A 21,282-nucleotide genomic window follows, 5' to 3' on the forward strand; every position below is an offset into this window, starting at 1 on the left:
AACCTAAGTTAGTCCTCTAGAGAAAGAGTAGAAGCTTATGTCTCGTGAATGGAATCCATCCTGAAGAGATGGACCAATCATCATTTGGATGAAGGCATCCAAAAAAAAGTGTTTCTCAAAGGCCTACAACCATAAGTTTGCAAGTTCATGGAATTGAGAAGACCAGTTAATCTGCAAGCTGCAATGAAATGTGAAAGATTGTATGATGAAGTTGAAGCAATGTTGTCAATGACCTCAAGAAGAGGAGTCTTACCTCTTCCCATGCCAGGAATGGTATACCCACCAACCATAGTTCCATGGACAGTTCCCTATCCCTTACTCCCCCAGATGCAAACAATGCTGCAATATAATGCACCTAACCCATAGTGGCTGCCACAAATGGCAATGCCTCAAATGATGGTTCAACCACAACAGCAGTGGCCTCAAGAAGTTCCTCCAATGGCTACTCAACAACAGTGGAACCTACCGACTGGAATCAACAACCCCAAGTCTCAATAGGAGCTCTGAATCAAAACCAGAATAGAGGACCCTCTGGATCAACCCAACCAATGTATGCAGTAATCACAGAAGCTTCCCAAAACCCTACTATAAGTACTCTAGAAAGTGAAAATCTGAAGGACTACCTGTCTCCTCATCATCTAAATTTGATGCTTCCTCCTCCTTAAGGATATGGATAGCTCTTGGGATAGGTTCATAGTTTACTACTTCTTCACTTGATGATAAAATCGAAGAAAAAGATATGTGAGGTGTTGTCAATCGATGTTTGATCCCTTTGCTCTTATAAAAGCTTCAAACTTCTTTGAGTTGAACTCACTAAATGTATAATTTGATGTCCTTTTTTTGCACAATAAAAGCACTCTCCTTGAAACTTTTTCTTAGCATCCTTGTTTTTTTTGTCACCAGTAGTAGTGAAGAAACCACCTTTGCCTTTTGCATTGGCAAAGAATGTAGAATCTCCACTATTGCTTCTTCTCGAGATTTAAGCCACAACTCCTCCTCCATTAGTAGTGTACAGAACTCTTCAAATGTCAAAGCTTGAGATCTTACTAAAGTATTAAGGGCAGTTACTAGTCTATCAAATTTTGATAGTTATATCTAAAGGCACCTCTGAGCCAACTCCTTGCTAGTCTTTTGTATCCCAGTTCCATCCATCTGCTCATGCAAGTTCTTGATCCGAGTGATGAATGCTTTAGCCATGTCTTCTTCAACAAACTTCTTTGTTGCTAATTGATTCTTCTAGTTTCAAATTTTTGTTTTTTTTCGTGCTTTAACTTCTCAGTACATTCCAAGTATCTAGTGCCTTGGTTGTGTGCTAAATCAAGGTCAAAATAGTTGTAACCAAGGCACACAATACATCAGTGTTCATTTGTTTCCAAGCCCATAGAAGATTTTCATTTGGAGTAATCATAACACTCGAATTTGATAGGTTAAGCATGAATTGTGTTTCTACGTTAGTCTCCAACACCGTCTTTAAGAGCTCATAAAATTCAAGGATAGGTATAATTTTAAATGTTCACAAAGTGTAGTTTGCACCGTCTAACTTGCCTTTGTCAAAGATTAGTGAATGAATCCCCAGTGTTTGAATTGCTAGTACAATCATACTTTCACTTGATGCACTAGAGCCATTTACAAATTTTAGCATCACTCCTCTTTGTTGAAGCCCTTGCCTCTCATATACTCTTCACTCCTTAGAGTTCTCTAGTCTCTAATATAGTGTAAAAAATTACACAATGCAATGTACAAAATCTAAGCAAGGAATAGAGAGTACATTGTAAATAAGAGAAGAATAGAAACTTTTGTAATTCCAAAAAACCTGATAAAGGATAGTTCACCCATGTTTTTCCACTATAAAGCTTAGATGGAAATCTAGATAAATGATAGTAGATGAAGAGCTTAGTAGATGAAGAGCTTAAGGCTAGTTGGAAAAACTTTGATTGGGTGAAAGATAAATTGATTATGGCTTTGGAGGGGTCTTCCTTTTTTTATAGGCCATGAAGATGGTCACATCAAGTTGTCTAACACCTATGATATTATGAGCATTCCCTAGTTAGCCAAGGAATATCCTAAGGACTCCTTGATAACTCTCACACTTTGTAAATTAATACAATGTGCTTTGAGTTGCTACAACTTAACTACTCTATGTAGCCCAAGGGCTAGACCCATAAAGGTTTCCTTTTGCCATTCGATCATATAGACCTTATCTTTCATATACAAGTTAGGACCCAACCAATGTCTTAGCTCACACATGGCTTCTCCTCATAATGGGGGCCTTATAACTTTGAGTACCATGGGTCATTGGCGGCACCTTATGAGGGTGAGGCATTGAGCATATCTAACAATGGCTGACATCTCATGTCCACATATGGAGAAGTTATATTTAGCCTTACTTAGAAATTGACAAGTACAATGGATAGGAAAATTTAATTTGTCCATAGGATCAAGTTGTTGTGTGAGGGCAACCCTAGCCCCTACTTCTATAAGGTTTTTAGAGTTCCTCGAGAAGTTTCCTAAGTATTTTAGATTCTCTTTATATGACTCTAGATTAAGTCATCTAACATTTTTGAATATTCTACATATAATTTTTTAACCTTTGAGAGAGTTTTGTTGATTTTGAAAACTTGGGATATTTCACAATCAAGGATTTGCCTTGGTTTTCTTGCTTGCAATCTTGATTCTTTTAATTGTCATTAGCAAGTAGTGTGGTTAGGGGAAGACAAGTTATTTGTACCATATTGCACGTGAAAGCCCCTAGCCATTCCAAAAGGGCTAAGTCTTTCAAACATTAGGATTTATTAGGTGTGATAGCCTCAACTATGAGTACCATGATAGAAGAAGAGTGTAGACACTTCTATAATTGTAGTAGCATAGCCCATTAGCATGGTTTACCCATAGCTCATTAGTGTCCCATCTTGACATACTTTACCTATGTGCAACCGTTGGCAACCAACTAGCAATGGGTAGGATCCTTCAATTATGAGAATGTCTACCACAAAGAAGGACATACAAGATTGAAGGGCTTACATTTGTACCATGAACCCTTCAACCAATCCCATTAGTTGCACATATATAGTTTATTCCTATGCCACCATCCACTATACCACCGTTAATGGCTTGCCATTTAAACTCTATCAAGAGTGGTGGGCGAAGAGTTCAATAATTACAAGGATGTCCAGTATCAAGTTACAACTAAGATTAGTAGGTTCTTGTGATTTATTTCATTGAGTAAAGCTTCACTTGGCAAGAAACCAACCATCAAAAGCTTTGGCCATCATTGTTGTTGAGGATGGATGGCATAGCTACTCATGGATTTGGTGAAAATTCTCCTATATCTCATTGTAGCCTTCCTACAACCTTGACATTAGGTCAACACACCCTTTGTTATTGTTGTCAGCAACCCTTGTTAGAAAAGGTAGTGAGCACTTTTTTCTTACAAAAAAAGAGAATGTCTAGAGAGAAACTTGGAGAAGTCTAAATGAAAAGTATGAGAGAAGGTTCGAGGTCTAGATGAGGATCCAAGTTAAGAGAGAAAAAAGAGGAGAGAGAATGCTAGAGATAGATGACAAAGAGGAGCCAACTGAAGAGAGAATAGAGAGGAGAGAAGACACTAAAGTGGTCGTAGAGGTCAAAGAGGAGCCACGTGAAGAGATAGATTAGTAGGACTAAGTAAATTACTAGATTTACACAAACCTCATAGCCAACATCAACACTACAAAATGCTAGATGTGAAAAATTTTGCAAATTAACCAAAATTTACCTTTTCTACAATATAAATTTACTTTTTCTTGATTGTCTATTGAGAAGCTATTTGTAAAGGACTTAATCATATTCCACCTCTTCTCATAAACCTTGAACTTGCCTAACAAGAACTAATGAGGGGCTAAAATACTCTAAGTGACTTTCTTGGCATAAAAAACACTTATGAGATTCACTATTCTCTTGAGAAGTTCTTCCAAAATAATTTTAATGAGACTTTTTTAAAGTTCAATTTTGACAACCTATCAAGGTTTCTCAACCTGAGCATCCAAGATAAGATGGCTTGAATTATTGATAGACCATGTACTAAAGGTCTAGATGCAACTTTTCAAACATCAATATTCATTTGTAAGAACCTTGCCATTCCAAGCTGTCAAAAATAGGAGACAATCCCTTAAGTTTGTTGATACAATTACATACCTTAAGTTTCTTTCCTTTGTACAAGTCCATCTTAAGCTAAAGAAACCAATGAAAACTCATTTCCTTTCATACCTCATTTTCTTTTATGAAGCACATAAAATTTCCTTAAACAAATTGATAACCCCCATGATTGCATGTTTTTTCATGATTTAATACAAAAGGTTGTTTTGTGGAAGATTTAATGACAAGTGCAGGTTGGTCACAAAAGAAAATGGATCCGCATGTTTACTTTAGATGCTAGAATTCCTGCTATGAATGCTACTATCTATACCAAAGGCAAAGCAGTGGTTGTAGAGATTGAAATATGGCACTAATGTATTGGACATGTAAATGTGCAGAGGCTAAAATTAATTCAGACCAAAGGGTTGGTTACAGGGTTTCTTTTCTTAAGAGTTGTAAAATTTCATAAAGTGTGTGAAACATGTCAGATTGGTAAGCAAGCAAGATAAACGTTTTTGTATGATAGAGGTGTGAGTACGAATATACTTAATATTATGCATATAGATGTTTGGGGGCCTACATAGAACATATATCTTGGTGGTAATAAATATTTTTCCATTTTTATTGATGATTGTTCAAGAAAACTTTGGGTGTATTTCATAAAGGAAAAGAGTGATGTGTTTAAGCACTTCAAAACTTTCAAAGCTGCTATTGAAATAGAAATAGGCTTGAAAGTTAAGTGCTTAAGGTTAGACATAGGGGGAAAGTACCTCTCTAAATTAGTTTAATGACTTCTTGAGATCTTATGTGATAAAGAGATAGTTTACTTATGCGTACACCCCATAGCAAAATGGGATTATAGAAAGGAAAAATAGGCATATTGCAGAAGTTGCATGGACATTGATAGCTAAGAATAATTTGCCAAAACATTTTAGCTTGAAGCCATTCATGTTATTGTCTATATTATGAACAAAAATCCCACAACTACAATTCATGGAATGACCCCCCAAGAATACTTTATAGGCAAGAAGCCCAACATGTCACACTTGAAAGTGTTTTTTTGTATTATATATGTGCATGTGCCAAATGAGCTACGAAAGAAGATTGATCCAAAGATCGAAAAATGTATTTTCATTGGATACTCTTTAGAGGAGAAAGGGTATCATTGTTATAACCCTATCATAGGTGAGTTCAGAGTGAGTAGAGATGTTGTTTTTTATGAGATGAATAGTTGGTATACATCTAGTGGTAATGTGTTGGATGATGATGACGATCATAATAGTCATGTGCAGAAAGAAAAACAAGAATCATGAGGCCTTACTGGACCAAAAACATCATATGGTACTAGATTATAGTTATCCCTTGGTCTAGGAGACTAAGAAGTAGTCCCATATCTTTAAATGCATCTACTAGTGTTTTAGGTAAAGACAAAGGGAAGAAGAAAGCGTATGATGGTAATGATGCATCTACTACTTATTTGGGTTTTGATGGAGATTCCAATGGTTTAGAGAGTTTGGATGATGAGCTTGGTATTCTTTCAATCGGGATACTAGGTGTACAAAGAGCACATGGTGATACAAAGGCTCCACCGAGTGCTCTAGTGATATGCATATCTAGTAGGGTTGGATACTGTCAAGAATTGTGTGGTGGGGGGACTTGCTTGAGCTCCTATGCCAAACACACACCATACACATAAGAGGAAGCTCACTCAAGAACACAAGAAGAAAGACGAAGGCCAAAACGTTTTCCTACTGATTTCTTCTTCTTCTTTCACCCACAATACAATGTACACAAAGTATAGATAAGATACAACATTTAAAAAAAGTGGCCTACTAAGTCAAACAATGCATAACTAACTATACTAATCAATTGGCACTATAACTATTCCAAATAGGTAAGCGCAACAAACTAAATATAATAAGTGATAAGTCAATAGACATGTGAGGATCATAATGACCACGGACATGCTAAGTGTAGATATACGGATCCATCTAGCCAAGTCATCCATCATCAATGTATGCACGTGTTGAGCTTGCCATCTCAACACTCCCTCTTAAGCACATCTGTATCTCTACAACTCCAAGTACGCTACGGCCTAACAGGATCTTAAATGTTAGGAGAGACAACTAAGATCCAAAACCCTGAGAGAAGGTCTCGTCCATTGGAAAGATTATCCCGAGGAGAATGCCACTTGGTTAGATGAGGGCACTCTCAACCATCAATATCCGCATTTTATCTCGAGATGAGGACATCTCGATTCCTTCAAGGGGGAGAGAATGTAATATTTCTGCTAAAAATATTATGAGGCCGTAAGAAGTCTCAGGCAAATGACAATGCCGGCATTGTGGTTACGGACGGTTCAATCTTTAATAATACACTCTCCACTGGCCAAATGAGACATGGTTTAATGAAACCCACATATTTTCATGAGAACCTCCTCTTGGGAGGAGGTCAAGAGGATAATATTGGATTTAATGCAACTTTTTTTAATCCTCTTCCCCCCAGCCGAAGAGTGGCTGAGGGAAGGGGATGGGGGCTATGATTGGAAATAGGAGAGGTGGAGGAAGAGGAGCCATGCGGGCACCACGTGGGGGAGGGAGGCCTTACCCCCTCTTCCTATAAATACCACCTCAAAGGGGTGGAGGGGGGAGGTGGTCATGAGAAGGGAAGCTAAGTCCAACGCTACCGCCATCGTGTGAGAGAGGTGAGAATTACGTACTACGCTAGTCGCTGCCACCTGAAGATCATGGCCGCCATTCGTGAAAGGAGGGAGCTAAGGGAGGCTTCGTAGCCAGCGTAGGTGGAAGATCTGCGTGAAGCCGCGCTGGAGACTGAGTGACGATGCCAAGATTCCCCTCCACGACCACGTCGATTTACTTACGGCCCAGAAGCTTCCAAGAAGCTTCTAAGGGCTCTTCTAAGCCCCCATCCCTGTGGGTCCCCCCCCCCCCCCTCCCCCACAAAATTCTTTAAAGCCATATAAGCCCCCCTTCCTGTGAGGCTCTCATAAGGCCCTTCCCACGCAAGTTTTTATAACCCCCCCCCCAATCGAGATTTAAGCACCCCTTCTCGTGGCCTGTTTAAACCCCCCTTTCCGTGGTTTTTCATAAGCCCTTCCCAAGCAATCTTTACACCCCCTTTCCCCTTGGAGTTTAAGCCCCCTTGCCCCCAAAAACCCACCTTAGACCGGGTTTTAAAGACCCTTCCCGTGGGAAATTCCTATACAAGTCCCTTTTGGGCCATATTACTTCCAGGTTTCTTAAAATCCCTTTTCTATTGCCCCTTCTCAAGCGGACTTCTTATCCCCTGGGAATTAAACCCTTTCGGCCTTGGTTTCCCCAAAAGTCATCTAGCCCGGGTTTTTAAGCCCTTTTCATAGCATTTCCACAAGGCTATTTAACCCTTGTTTCCTTGTAAATCCTCCCCTTGCATTCCACAAAAGCCATTTTTAAACCCTTCCGTGGATTTCCCCCACACAAGTTCTTTAAAGGCTCCTATGGCATTCCCACACAAGTTCATTTAGAACCCCTGGTTTCCTTTTAAAGCCTTCCATTACAAGTTTTTAAAATCCATTTCCTACTTTGAGGAGGCAGCCTATAAGGCCTTCTAAAGCCCGATTCCGAAAGACGATGAAATCGGTCAAGGAAGCCGAATCTCAAAGGAATTTTGGTGTGCGAGGGAGACGAGCCAAGATCATAAGTCTGTGGCCAAGACAAGAAGGTTGAATACGCGATGGCTCCTGAAAAGGCACAAGGCACAACTGCAGGAGGATCATCTCCTAGAATCCATGTGGACATTTCACCGAATCCACAAGTCCAGGTTTTCTTCCTATTTTTTATTTATGTCGGAATATCGTAATTATGCATGGTTAATTCACGAAAGTAAGATGCACTTTTACGAATAAAAAACATTGGCTATCTTAGGGAAAATAACTCACAATCGAAGAATCGGTCATTTGTATTTTTCAAATGAACGAATGAAAGAAGGACATAAGACATCTATGCATTCTTAGCAAATTGTTTATAGGCATTGCAAAGTAACAAAATTAGATCAACTAATGATCATCTTTACAAAGTCGAATTTATTGTTGTACACTTTGATTATGCATGGAAAGTATAAATCGCATGTCGCATTATTAGACATCTTTTCTTGGCAATGATTCGTTAAAGAAAGTTGCTAATAACCGTAGGAATTTGCAAGGCATGGAAATGATTCTAGGGCTGCATGAAGTAGATTAATCTCTAGGAAATTGACATAAATCCCAATCAATCATGTAACTAGTTACGAAAGGTTGTGTAAATTCAGCATGCGAATAATTCATTCACAAATGAAACTAGGAAAAAGGCTGCACGGTTTGTTTTAAACATAAAACCCTAAAGCTTAGTAGCATGAATCTTGATTGCATGTTATACAAGGATCAATAGGAATTATGCCATAACTTAACATACGCTTTGATCTTAACTAGAAAAGTTAGGGTTTGTAAATCTACTCATACGTAGGCAATGAATCATGTGATTACAAAAATGGTATCGTAAATATCTTCAAGAATAGACAAGTAAATTGGTTTAACCTAAACACCTAAAATGCGAGGGACTCGCTTAGGAATGGTTAAATCAATGCAACATATCCCAAAGTGCTAACTAGGGTTTAGTACGTTGAGGACGTGACCTAGTCGCACTTATTGCCAAGTTGAAACTCTCGTATCCCTAAAGACATGCCCACATTCACGGAATGTAGGGACAATAGGACATACTTGCGAGAAACGATCTAGGGTTTCTACCCTAAGGATCGCTCGCTAAAAAGATGAAATTCGGTTTGAATTGGAACCCTAGGACCAACAATGTCGGCCTAGTGCAATTAGGAACGGATTGGTTATGAAGACACCCTAACCCTGTTTCCTATCTAATCATGATTCCGTGATTAGAAGACACCATTCGATGGGTAAAATAGTCCCATGGATTAGATGCGACACTTGTGCGACAAGTTGCAGAGTCGCATGATCTTGTGATTTGATCACAAGGAAATGGCCAATTCCTCGGAATGAGATTGGTAGATTCTTACGCAAGTTCATCTTGCAAGAGGATGAGTAGTCATCCTGACATAGCACCTTTCTTGGGAAAAGAACCAAGATAAGGAGATTAGATAAATGCTTGGAAGCAAAAGACCAATCAATAATTTGGAGCAATATACTTACTGTTAATAGAACTTAAGGTATTGGTTAAGTTGGATTAATAGGGTACGTCCCTAACCCAAGGACAACGGGTTAACCAGCAAACCCTTGGGGATCTTGCCAAGTCGCAATTGATCCCGGATCGAATGCTGAATGCATTCGGAAAGAAGGATTCACTCCTTAGCAGTTGGCCAAAATAACAACCACTGGAAATGATTCTGCCTGTAACAGTTTTAAAAAACATTGTTTGCTTTGTTTGCTCAAGAAATTAAAGGATGAAAAGATATCTAATGCTTCAGATTGAAGGCCTGAAGGAAGAGGCAGCCTCCGTTATCCCCCGACTGCCTGCATGACCCTGACCAAGGGGGTTGTTAACCGCGCCGGGAAGGTGGACCGAACCCGCCGCGAGAGGTCTCTCTGTTGAGCGCTACTTGGAGTAGGAGGATGCCTGGGTGCTAGGGGGGCTCTGGCCGTAAATCCCTCGCCTTCCGGACCCTACACAAGAGGCCAACGTGACTCGAGCTTGGATCTCGAGGCCCGCATACTAGTCTACGGGCAAAATCTTGGATTAATAATCCCTGTGGATTACTAGATAGCCTTCGGGCGGTGGATTATGGATAATCCTACGGGCTGGACTTTATAAATGTATTTCAAAGATAAATATGATAACCTGTTGAAAAGGAACTTGTTTGACACTACTTTTCTATGTAAAGTGCTATGATTTCGTGAAGGAACTGATGCCTAATGGGCTAATTAAGGAAGCTTCTTGATACATGTCCAACTAAATGTGGTAGGTAATTAGACAACTAAAACAACTTGAGGAAAGTGCGGTGGATGTGGCCATGGGTCCGTCCTACACAGATGGGTGGTCCCGATTGGCCGGGAGCTTTTCTCAATCATAATGGACAGCAAGAAGATCGTCTCGAAGGAAATGAATAGCAAAGGCGCTGACCTAGACTCTAGGTTGTAATATTCCCGGTTTATGTTGTTTTAAGGGAACGGAATGGGGCTATGCCTTATGGCAGAGAGGTCGAGCTTTGCATCCCTCTCGTTTCCCATTCTCCTTGAACCAAGTGCAGCATGAATCCTCTTCAGCCCTGGCATTTCTACGTAAAGTAGTTCGCTCGGGGTGCGACGCTAGTTGCCGATTAGGAAGTGACCATTAGGGAAAACCCTGATTCAGGTCGGACCTAAGTGGGAACGGCCAAAATACTTCTGCTACGTGGCAGACACGGAAAGTCCTAGATCGCAAACCCCGTGCCATTCCATGGGAGTGCCAGGCGGAGCTTTCTAGACCTCCTTTCCAATGGAATGCTAAGACGTGTCCTGAAGGGAACAGGTGGACACGTTACAGTTGTGTCAGATCGAACCAATGAAGGATTTGTTTTTAAGAAATCTTAATAAGATGAAGTAAAGCAAATGTTGATGTTCCGAACATTTCCTTACTTTCAATGCTGTCTTGCTGAATTATGAAGCATGGAATAGGTTCTTAGTGTTCCGAGTCATGTTTGTGACTACGATGCATTCCCCGGATTATTGACAAAGGATTAAGATGATGAACATCCTAGATCATATCTATAATCCATCGCCTTTGTACGTGGAACGAAGATGGACGGGTGACTCAAGAATCTACTATATAGTTGCCCACCGGTTTGCATATCTTCAAACCAACCTAAAGAGGATCAAGTGGTTGGAAGACTTGAAGATCGTGAAGCTATTCATTTTTGTGGAGGCTCACGTAAACTCAACTTTACATATTCGAGGTCGGAGGGTTGAGCTGAACTCATATGTATATGAGAAAGTGACATGTGTAATCCCCGTCGACAGGATGAAGGTGTTGGGGCGCTATGAGAAGAATGGGTTCCAAAGGAAAGGATACCCTAATCTTTCGATGACTTACCGATTCCTGAAGATTCATGACCCGAAACCATTCTATTATGCATTTCCCGTAGATAAATGTAATACAACATTATTCTCCCCAAACTAAATGTAACAGTTGCTCTATCATCTCAGGAAATGTTGTACTCTGAAAGGGCTAGACCCATATAAATGGAATAAACTTCTTTTTATCAATGTCTGTTTTGTCTATGAGAATTGATAAAAAGTTAAGTGGCTAGATTACTTGATTGATAGCTGAAATGGAGATGAAATATAAATCATAACGATTAACAAGTAATAACGTTAAGAAACCTTTATCCAGGCACAACCCCAAGTACAGATTCCCAGTTTGCCTCCCACATCAAGTACTGATGTAATCCAGGAGAAGTTTCTTCTCAAGCAAATTAAGCCGCCTGAATTTGACGGGAAAGGCAAGTCTATCCAAGCAGATTCTGAAATTTGGATAGAGTCTATGGAGGATTTCTTTGAAGCAGCCGGTACTGCACCCGCCAACCAGGCTATGCTCGCCAAGCTAAAGCTCACCGGAGAAGCCAGGCTTTTGTGGAAGCAATGGTGCAGAGATCAAGGGATTGCAGAAGGATCCATTACCTGGGAAAAACTAAAGAAAGCTGTGCAAGGAAGATACTTACCACCTGCGTATTGCACGCAGAAAATGAATGAGTTCTACGAGCTGAAACAGCTGGGACTCACTCTTGACGCATGCTACTCTAAATTTGTCTCACTTCTTAAGTATGCACCACAAATGGACATGACACAGCAGGTGTCAAAATTTTGTGCTAGTTTAAACCCATCAGTGAATACATGTCTCGAATCTATGCACCCATCAAATCTTCAAGACGCACTCATTCGAGCTATGCCTATAATTCAAGAGGTGCAGGCTAGGCCAAGAAGTAACAAAACTTGGTCTTATAATGACCCAAACAGAGGAGCATATAGGCCTCAAATGAAGAGAGTTCAAGGTCAGAATCGGGGACAAAGAAAGAAAGCAAGGACTAATAATGTCAACAACTTTGTCCCTACCCAAAGCAATGGCTGGAACTTCCGTTGTTTCCACTGCAATGAGCCAGGACATTTCAAGAGGCAATGTCCCAAGCTTGGAGGAGGACAGCGCCAGGCACCTTTCGAAAGAACGGGCCATGGCCAGGGAGCCGCTACCCGAGGCAGAGGAAGAATCGCCTGCATTGCCAACAAGGAAATGTGCGAAGAAGAAGATCCGACTATGGAAGCAGAGTTTGAAAGGGCGACAGTCCTTGCTGCTCTACACAAGAAAGGGCCGAATCGCCAGTTCTCGGTGATTTAGACACCGTCGGATTATCAAGGTAAAGGTTTTAAGACCTTGATTGATTGTGGCAGTACACATTCCTTTATCTCACTAGCTTGTGCAAGAAGATTAGGAATAGCCACAGTAGAAGCACCTACCTTGCTTGTGGAATTAGCAAATGGTCGTGAGGTCACTTGTACCAGGCAAACTGCTAAGGTGGAATTCTTTCTAGGAGGAAAGAAAACTTCAGTCAAATTCAGAGTCATGAACTTAGGTATCCATGAGTGTCTACTCGGAATGGATTGGCTTAAACCTAATGACAAGTGCGGCATCTAATCCATGGGACTATTTTACCCATCGAATGGTGTCTTCTAATCATGGAATCATGATTAGATAGGAAACAGGGTTAGGGTGTCTTCATAATCAATCCGTTCCTAATTGCATTAGGCCAACATTGTTGGTCCTAGGGTTCCAATTCAAACCGAGTTTCATCTTTTTAGCGAGTGATCCTTAGGGTAGAAACCCTAGATCGTTTCTCGCAAGTATGTCCTATTGTCCCTACATTCCGTGAATGTGGGTAGGTCTTTAGGGATACGAGAGTTTCAACTTGGCAATAAGTGCGACTAGGTCACATCCTCAACGTGCTAAACCCTAGTTAGAACTTTGGGATATGTTGCATTGATTTAACCATTCTTAAGCGAGTCCCTCGCATTTTAGGTGTTTAGGTTAAACCAATTTACTTGTCTATTCTTAAAGATATTTACGATACCATTTTTGTAATCACATGATTCATTGCCTACGTATGAGTAGATTTACAACCCCTAACTTTTCTAGTTAAGATCAAAGCATATGTTAAGTTATGGCATAATTCCTATTGATCCTTCTATAACATGCAATCAAGATTCATGCTACTAAGCTTTAGGGTTTTATGTTTAAAACAAACCATGCAACCTTTTTCCTAGTTTCATTTTTGAATGAATTATTTGCATGCTGAATTTACACAACCTTTCGTAACTACTTACGTGATTGATTGAGATTTATGTCAATTTCCAACGGGTTAACAAACAAATCCTTAGGGATCTTGCCAAGTCGCAATTGATCCCGGATCAAATGCAGAATGCATTCGGAAAGAAGGATTCACTCCTTAGCAGTTGGCCAAAATAACGAGAACTGGAAATGATTCTTCTTGTAACAGTTTTAAAAAGCATTGTTTGCTTTGTTTGCTCAAGGAATTAAAGGATGAAAAGATATCTAATGCTTCAGGTTGAAGGCTTGAAGAAAGAGGCAGCCTCAGTTACCCCCGACTGCTTGCCTGACCCTAACCAAGGGGGTTGTTAACCGCGCCGGGAAGGTGGACCGAACCCGCCGCGAGAGGTCTCCCTGTTGATTACTACTTGGAGCAAGAGGACGCTTGGGTGCCAGGGGGGCTCTGGCCGTAAATCCCTCGCCTTCCAGGCCCTGCACAAGAGGCCAATGTGACTCGAGATTGGATCTCGAGGCCCGCATACTAATCTATGGGCAGAATCTTGGATTAGTAATCCCTGTGGATTGCTGGATAGCCTTCGAGCGGATTATGGATAGCCTTCGAGCGGATTATGGATAAGCCTACAGGCTGGACTTCATAAATGTATTTCAAAGATAAATATGATAACTTGTTGAAAAGAAACTTGTTTGACACTGCTTTTCTATTTAAAGTGTTATGATTACGTGAAGGAATTGGTGCCTAACAGGCTAATTAAGGAAGCTACTTGATACATTTCCAACTAAATGTGGTAGGTAATTAGACAACTAAAACAACTTGAGGAAAGTGCAGTGGATGTGACCATGGGTCTGTCCTACACAGATGGGTGGTCCCGATTGGCCGTGAACTTTTCTCAATCATAATGGACAGCAAGAAGATCGTCTCAAAGGAAATGAATAGCAAAGGCGCTGACCTAGACTCTAGGTTATAATATTCTAGGTTTACGTTGTTTTAGGGAAACGGAATGGAGCTATGCCTTATGGTTAAGAGGTCGAGCTTTGCATCCCTCTCGTTTCCCATTCTCCTTGAACCAAGTGCAGCATGAATCCTCTTTGGCCCTGGCATTTCTGCATAAAGTAATTTGCTGGAGGTGCGACGCTAGTTGCCAATTAGGAAATGACCATTAGGGAAAACCCTATCCTAAGTGGGAACGACCAGAATACTTCCGCTACGTGGCAGACATGGAAAGTCCTAGATTGCAAACCCCATGCCATTCCATGGGAGTGCCAAATGAACCTTTCTAGACCTCCTTTCCAATGGACTGCTACTAAGACGTGTCTTGAAGGGAACAAGGGGACACGTTACACTCATGTTGTCACAGTGGATGACAACTGTATCATCTCCCTACACATCCAAATCACCCAATAAATTTTGCAACCATACCACCTCACATATTGCCATAGCAGCATCTCTATATTCAACATATGTACTTGATAAAGCAAATGTAGGTTGCTTTTTGTTGCTCCATGTAACTATTGCATTACTTAGGGAAAACATGGATCCAATGGTAAATCTTTTGTTTGACATGTTATCAGCCCAATCTGCATCTGTGTATCCAAACACATGTACATCCTTACCTACCTCATTAAAATTACCATAATGTAAAGTGGACTTCACATATCTCAATATGTGTCTAAATGTTTCTAAATGAGGCTTTCTAGGCATCTGCATAAACTAACTGACAAGGCTAATAGTATAACTCAAGTCTGGCCTTGTGATTTTCATGTAAATCAAACTCCCTATTATCCTCCTAAACATAGTAGGCTTTTACTCCAATGTCATTGAAAGAGGCTTACATGATGTCATGCCATACTTGGATAACATATCTAAGCCATATTGCCTTTGAGACTGCCATATACCATCATCACATCTAATCACCTTAATACCAAGAAAGTACCTTAGTTCCCCCAAATCCTTCATCTCAAACTTCTTCTTCAAAAATTCCTTAGCTTCAGCAATCCCACTGTCACTATCACCTATAATAATCAAGTCATCCACATAGATGACTAGCTATGATGACCAAGTCTACATCTCCCTTTCTCACATAAAGTGAGTAGTCAGCATCAAAAAAATAAAAGCCAATGTTGACAAGACGCTCTCTGATCTTGTTAGACCATGCTCTAGGTGCTTGCTTCAGCCCATAGAGAGATTTCTTTAACATGCACACATATGTGGGATGCTCTAAATCATCATAATCTAATGGCTGCTACATATACATCTCTTCTTGTAATTCACCTTGTAAGAAAGCATTATTGACATTCATTTGCTGCAAATTCTAACCTTTGGTTGTTGCCAAAGCAATCACCCATCTAATGGTTTCCGTCCTAGCAATTGGGCTGAATGTCTCTTCATAATCAATGCCATATGTTTAAGCATAGCCTTTTGCAACCAGTCTAGCCTTATACCTGCTAACCGAACCATCTACATTATGCTTGATTTTGTAAACCCATCTATAGCCAATAACTTTCTTTCCCTTAGGCAAGGGTACCAAATCCCAAGTCTTATTGGCTTCTAAATGCAGTCATCTCCTTATCCATTGTTGCATCCCAATGATCATGATCAACAGCATCCTCAAAATAAGTGGGCTCAATATCCTCAACCACCTTTATCATATAAGCATAATGGTGAGCTGCATAAACTTCAAAACCAAATCTTTTAACAAGGTATCTGACCATATTAAACATGCGTACCACTAGATCAATGAGTGGAGCCTTTACATTACTGTGTGCTCTCTATACTCCTGGTGTCCTAACTGAAGGAATACCAATAAAAATGCATTTTTCACCCTTTGGATCAAGCTTCTTTCCCAACTCATCTGGAACATGAACATGTGCAATACAGCCAAACACTTTCAAGTGTGATGCATCAAGCTTCTTGCATGTAAAGCTTTCTTCGAGGGTCATTCTATGAATTGCAACTATGGGAGGTCTATTCATAATATAGACAGCATTATGAACAACTTTAGACCAAAATTATTTTAGCATATTCTTTTCAACCAACCATCAATGCTTGTGCAACTTCTACAATACGCCTATTTTTTCTTTCTGTGATCCCATTTTAATGTGGGATATACCTTCAAGTAAATTGTCTATTTATCCCAAGAGACCTCAAGAAGTCACTAAACTCGTTAGAGAGGTACTCTCCCCCTCCATGTTTTCAAGCACTTAAATTTCAAGCTTATTTCTATTTCAATAGTAGCTTTGAAAGTTTTGAAGTGTTCAAATACATCACTCTTTTCCTTTATGAAATATACCCACAACTTCCTTGAGCAATCATCAATAAACATGACAAAGTATTTGCTATACTACCAAGAGATACATTTTGTGTAGGCCTCCAAACATCTATATGTATAACATCAAGTATATTTCTACTCACATCTTTGTCAAGTGAAAAAGGTTGTCTTGCCTACTTACCAAACTGACATGCTTCACACACTTTACAAAATTTTACAACTCTAAAAGCATGCAATCCTATAACTAATCCTTTGGACTACATTAATTTCAGCCTTTGCACATTTGTATGTCCAATACGTTTATGCCATATTTCAATGTCTGCAACCACTCCTTTTTCTTTAGTATATATCATAGTAGGAATTCCAACATCTAAGGTTTACTCTACTTCCTTTTGAACCAGTATGCACTTATCATTAAAGTCTTCTACAAAATAACCTTTTGCATTAAATTGAACCTATAATCCTTGGTCTACCATTTGGCTAACAAACACTAAGGTCTTTGTGATTGATGGCACATATAATATATCTGACAAACTCTTTTTCTAGCCATCATACAAGGACAAGGGAACCTTTTTAATATGTGAAATTGGGTGGTATGAATCATCACCTGTCTGTACATAACCTAGATTTTGTAAATCCTACATCTCTCCCAAATCATTCAACATGACTAGTCATATGATTGGGTACACCTGAATTGGCATACCATATGTCATCATGTATCCCCTTTCCTATAACAACATTCATCATATGCTACACAACAAATAGATGCTCATTTTGGTCTTCATTTTGTCATGAAATGATGTATAGTTTTCTTGCTGCAATTTACCAATGTGTATATCATCCTTCTTAGCATAACAATGGGCTACAATATGACTGATTTTGCTATAATAATGGCAAACAATATCAAAATTTCAAGAACATCTAGAGCTCTCCCTACCTCTAAAGTTTCCATGGCCTCCTGAAACCTGCATTTCACCAAATTGTTGATTTAATCTATTTTGCTAGTTATCACCAGTATATCCCATACCATGTCCTCTTGAAAAGAATCTACCACGTCCTCTTCTTGAACTTGAGCAAAATGCTTGGACTTGTTCACCACTTCTTTTAGATGATTCACCATGCATTTTGATCTCTTCAATGATCATGAGAAAGACCAACTCATTAAAAGGTAGAAATGGCTTCTGTACATATACAGATGTAGCAAATGATTTTCAGGCCTTCTCATTATTAAGGCCACCCAAAGTAGACAAAAGCAAATCATCATCATCAGGCATTGCATCAATCGCTCGTAAAGCATCTGCAATGCTTCTCACCTTTAAAACGTACTCATTGACATGCATTTTCTATCTCTTCAAAGTATTCAACTCTTGCTTGAATTGAATCTTTCATGCATTTGTATTTATTGAAAACATATTTTCAAATATTGTTCAAGTTACATGTGAAGTTTCTGCATTCTTGATATGCCCTAACATAGAAAAATATCACATTTTTGTCCTTTGCATTCCACTCTTTCCACACATTTAATTCATCCACGATCGCATAGTTACTCAACTCTAGCTCCTTTTCTTCACCTAAAATGAACTCATGAAGACATTTTTTAATAAGGAAGTTTGTCACATTGAACTTCCATGATGGGTAGTTATTCTTGTCTAGCTTCTCAATGATGGGGTTTCCACTATTCTCTACCATTATCATAAAAATGATACAGAATAGTAGCACATCTTCTACAACCTCAACAAGCACACAATAATATACCAAGCAGCCTTTTTTACTAAAGACTACTCAATAGTATATGTAATCTATAAGCCTTTTTAGATAAAACTTATGTTTTCTTCCTAGCAAACAGCTCAAAACTTACAGATTTGAAATTTGTAACCTATGCACCCACTTTTCAGCCGACTAAGCTAAAATTACAGTATGCCCTGAAACTTATGTCCACAACCTTCTTGCGTATCTATAATGTCGCCCGAAACCACCTTAGATACTCAAAAAAGCATTGAGTAAGCCCTAAAGGACTTATTTTTAGAATATACAATGCTCTGCTTGCACACCAAATCTCATAGCAATCTGAGATTTTCACTTTGCCCTGTTTTCGATGCCTCCACAAGCACTATCAAAGAGAAAGAGTGGAAGAATGGGAGAGCTTCTTACCCATTGATTTCTTGCTCGAACCCTTGCTTCTTCTCCTTCACTTCAACCTTCAAAACCAATCTCTCTTTGTGATACCTCTCTAATACCATGTCAAGAATCGTGTGGTGGGAAAACTTGCTTGAGCTACTACACAAAACACACACTATACACACAAGAGGAAGCTCACTCAAGAAAACAAGAAGAGACATGGAGGCCAAAACTTTTTCTTGCTAGTTCACAAAGTATATATAAGATACAACATAAAGGAAAAGGGCATGCTAAGTCAAATAGTATATAACTAACTATACTAATCGACTGAGGCTATAACTATGTCAGTTGTTGTAGGTAGGTGTAACAAACTAAATGTAATAAGTGATATGTGAGTGGCTATGCAAGTATCATAATGACTATCAATGTGCTAAGTGTAGACGTATGGACCCATCTAGCCAAGTGGTCCATCATCAATGTCCACACATGTTGAGCTTGCCATCTCAATAGATACCCAATTTAAAATTTTAGTTTTGAAGGTTATGCGGCTCACCATTATTCTTATATAGTAAAGGTAATTGAGGATATTGAGCCCACTCTCTTTGAGGATGCTATTGGTCATGCTCATTAGGATACAACAATGGATGAGGAGATGACTACATTAGAGACCAACAAGACTTAGGATCTAGTACCATTGACTAAGGGCAAGAAAGTTAATGGATGGCAGTGGGTCTACAAATTTAAGTATAATACAAATAGTTTTGTTAGCAGGTATAAGGTAAGGTTGGCTACAAAAGGCTATGCTCAAACATATGGCATAGATTATGAAGAGTTATTCAATCCAATTGCTAAAATGGAAACTCTTAGATGTGTGATTGCTTTAACAACAACCAAAGGTTGGATTTTGTACTAAATGGATGTAAATAATTCCTTCTTGTACAGTGAATTGCAAAAAGGGGTGTATATGGAGCAACTAGCAAGTTATGAGGATTTAGAGCATCCACATATGTGTGCAAGTTAAAGAAGGTGCTCTATGGATTGAAGCAAGCACTTAGAGTATGGTTTGACAAGATCAAAGAGTATCTTATCAACATTAGCTTTTATGTTTCTAATGTTGATAACTTACTTTATGTGAGAAAGGAAAATGCAGGTTTGGTCATCATAGTCATCTATATGGATGAGTTTATTGCTAAAGCAAGGACCTTTTGAATAAGACGTTTGAGATGAAGGATTTGAGTGACTTGAGGTACTTTCTTCATATTAAGGTGACCTGATGTAATGATGATATATGGTTGTCCCAAATGCCGCATGGCTTGGATATATTATCCAAGTATGGTATGACAGTGTGTAAGCCTCTTTTAGTACCGTTGGAGCAAAATGTGAAGTTGAGTGTTGATGTTGGGGATGAGATAGAAGACCCTATTATATTCAAGAGGATAGTAGGGAGTTTAAGTTACATGACTATCAATGTTGTTGGCCTTGTCAGTCAACTTATACAGATGCCTCAAAAGCCTCATTTAGATGCAGTTAAATGCATATTGAGGTATGTGAAGTCCACTTTGCATTATGGAATTTTTAATAAGGTAGGTAAGGATATACATGTGTTTGAATATACAAATGCAAATTAAGCTAGTAGCATGTCTAATAGAAGATCTACCAAAGGATTCATGTTTTCCCCTAGTAGTGGAGTAGTTATGTGGAGAAGTAAAAAGTAACCTATAATTGTTTTTTATCAAGGACAAAGATTGAATATAGAGGTGCTGTTATGGCAGCATGTGAGGTGATATTTCTACAAAAGTTATTGGGTAATTTGGATGCATAGGTAGATGGTCCAGTTCTCATTCATTGTGACAACATGAGTAGCATACAGTTGGCTAAGAACCTGCATTCCATGCTAGGACAAAACACACTAAGGTGCATTACCATTTTATGAGAGAGAAAGAACTTGCAAGTGAGATTTACTTGGTATACATTAATACACAGGATCAGATATTTGGCATATTCACAAAGGCATTGGGTGGAGAGAAGCTTCGAAAGTTTTGAGGATTACCTAGAGTTGCAAAGGTGTACTTAAGCTCAAGGGGGAGTGATGAGACGACAAGCTCAACACATTCAACATTGATGATAGACTGCGTGGCTAGATGGGACTACCCTTCTACACTAAGCATGTCAATGGTCATTATGACTCTTACATGGTCATTGTCTTATCACTTATTATATTTGGTTTATTGTATCTATGTACAGCTCGCATAGTTATAGTGCTAGTTAATTATACATGCAATTCATCTCACATTTGTAGGAAAATCATAGAAACAAGCCTTAGAAGATCCTTGATATTTTTATGCCAATGGCATTAAGGTGATCTCATAGAAGTACGTTTCACTCCCTTTTAAGAGTCGTTCCATTTGTGCAATGACATGGGCCATTTGCAAGGGATTTTTTCCCATCAGGCAAAGATGGACAAGGAG

Source organism: Lygodium microphyllum, chromosome 12, assembly GCF_053477565.2.
Source record: "Lygodium microphyllum isolate KBCC chromosome 12, Lygodium_microphyllum_v1.1.10, whole genome shotgun sequence".
NCBI lineage: Eukaryota > Viridiplantae > Streptophyta > Polypodiopsida > Schizaeales > Lygodiaceae > Lygodium > Lygodium microphyllum.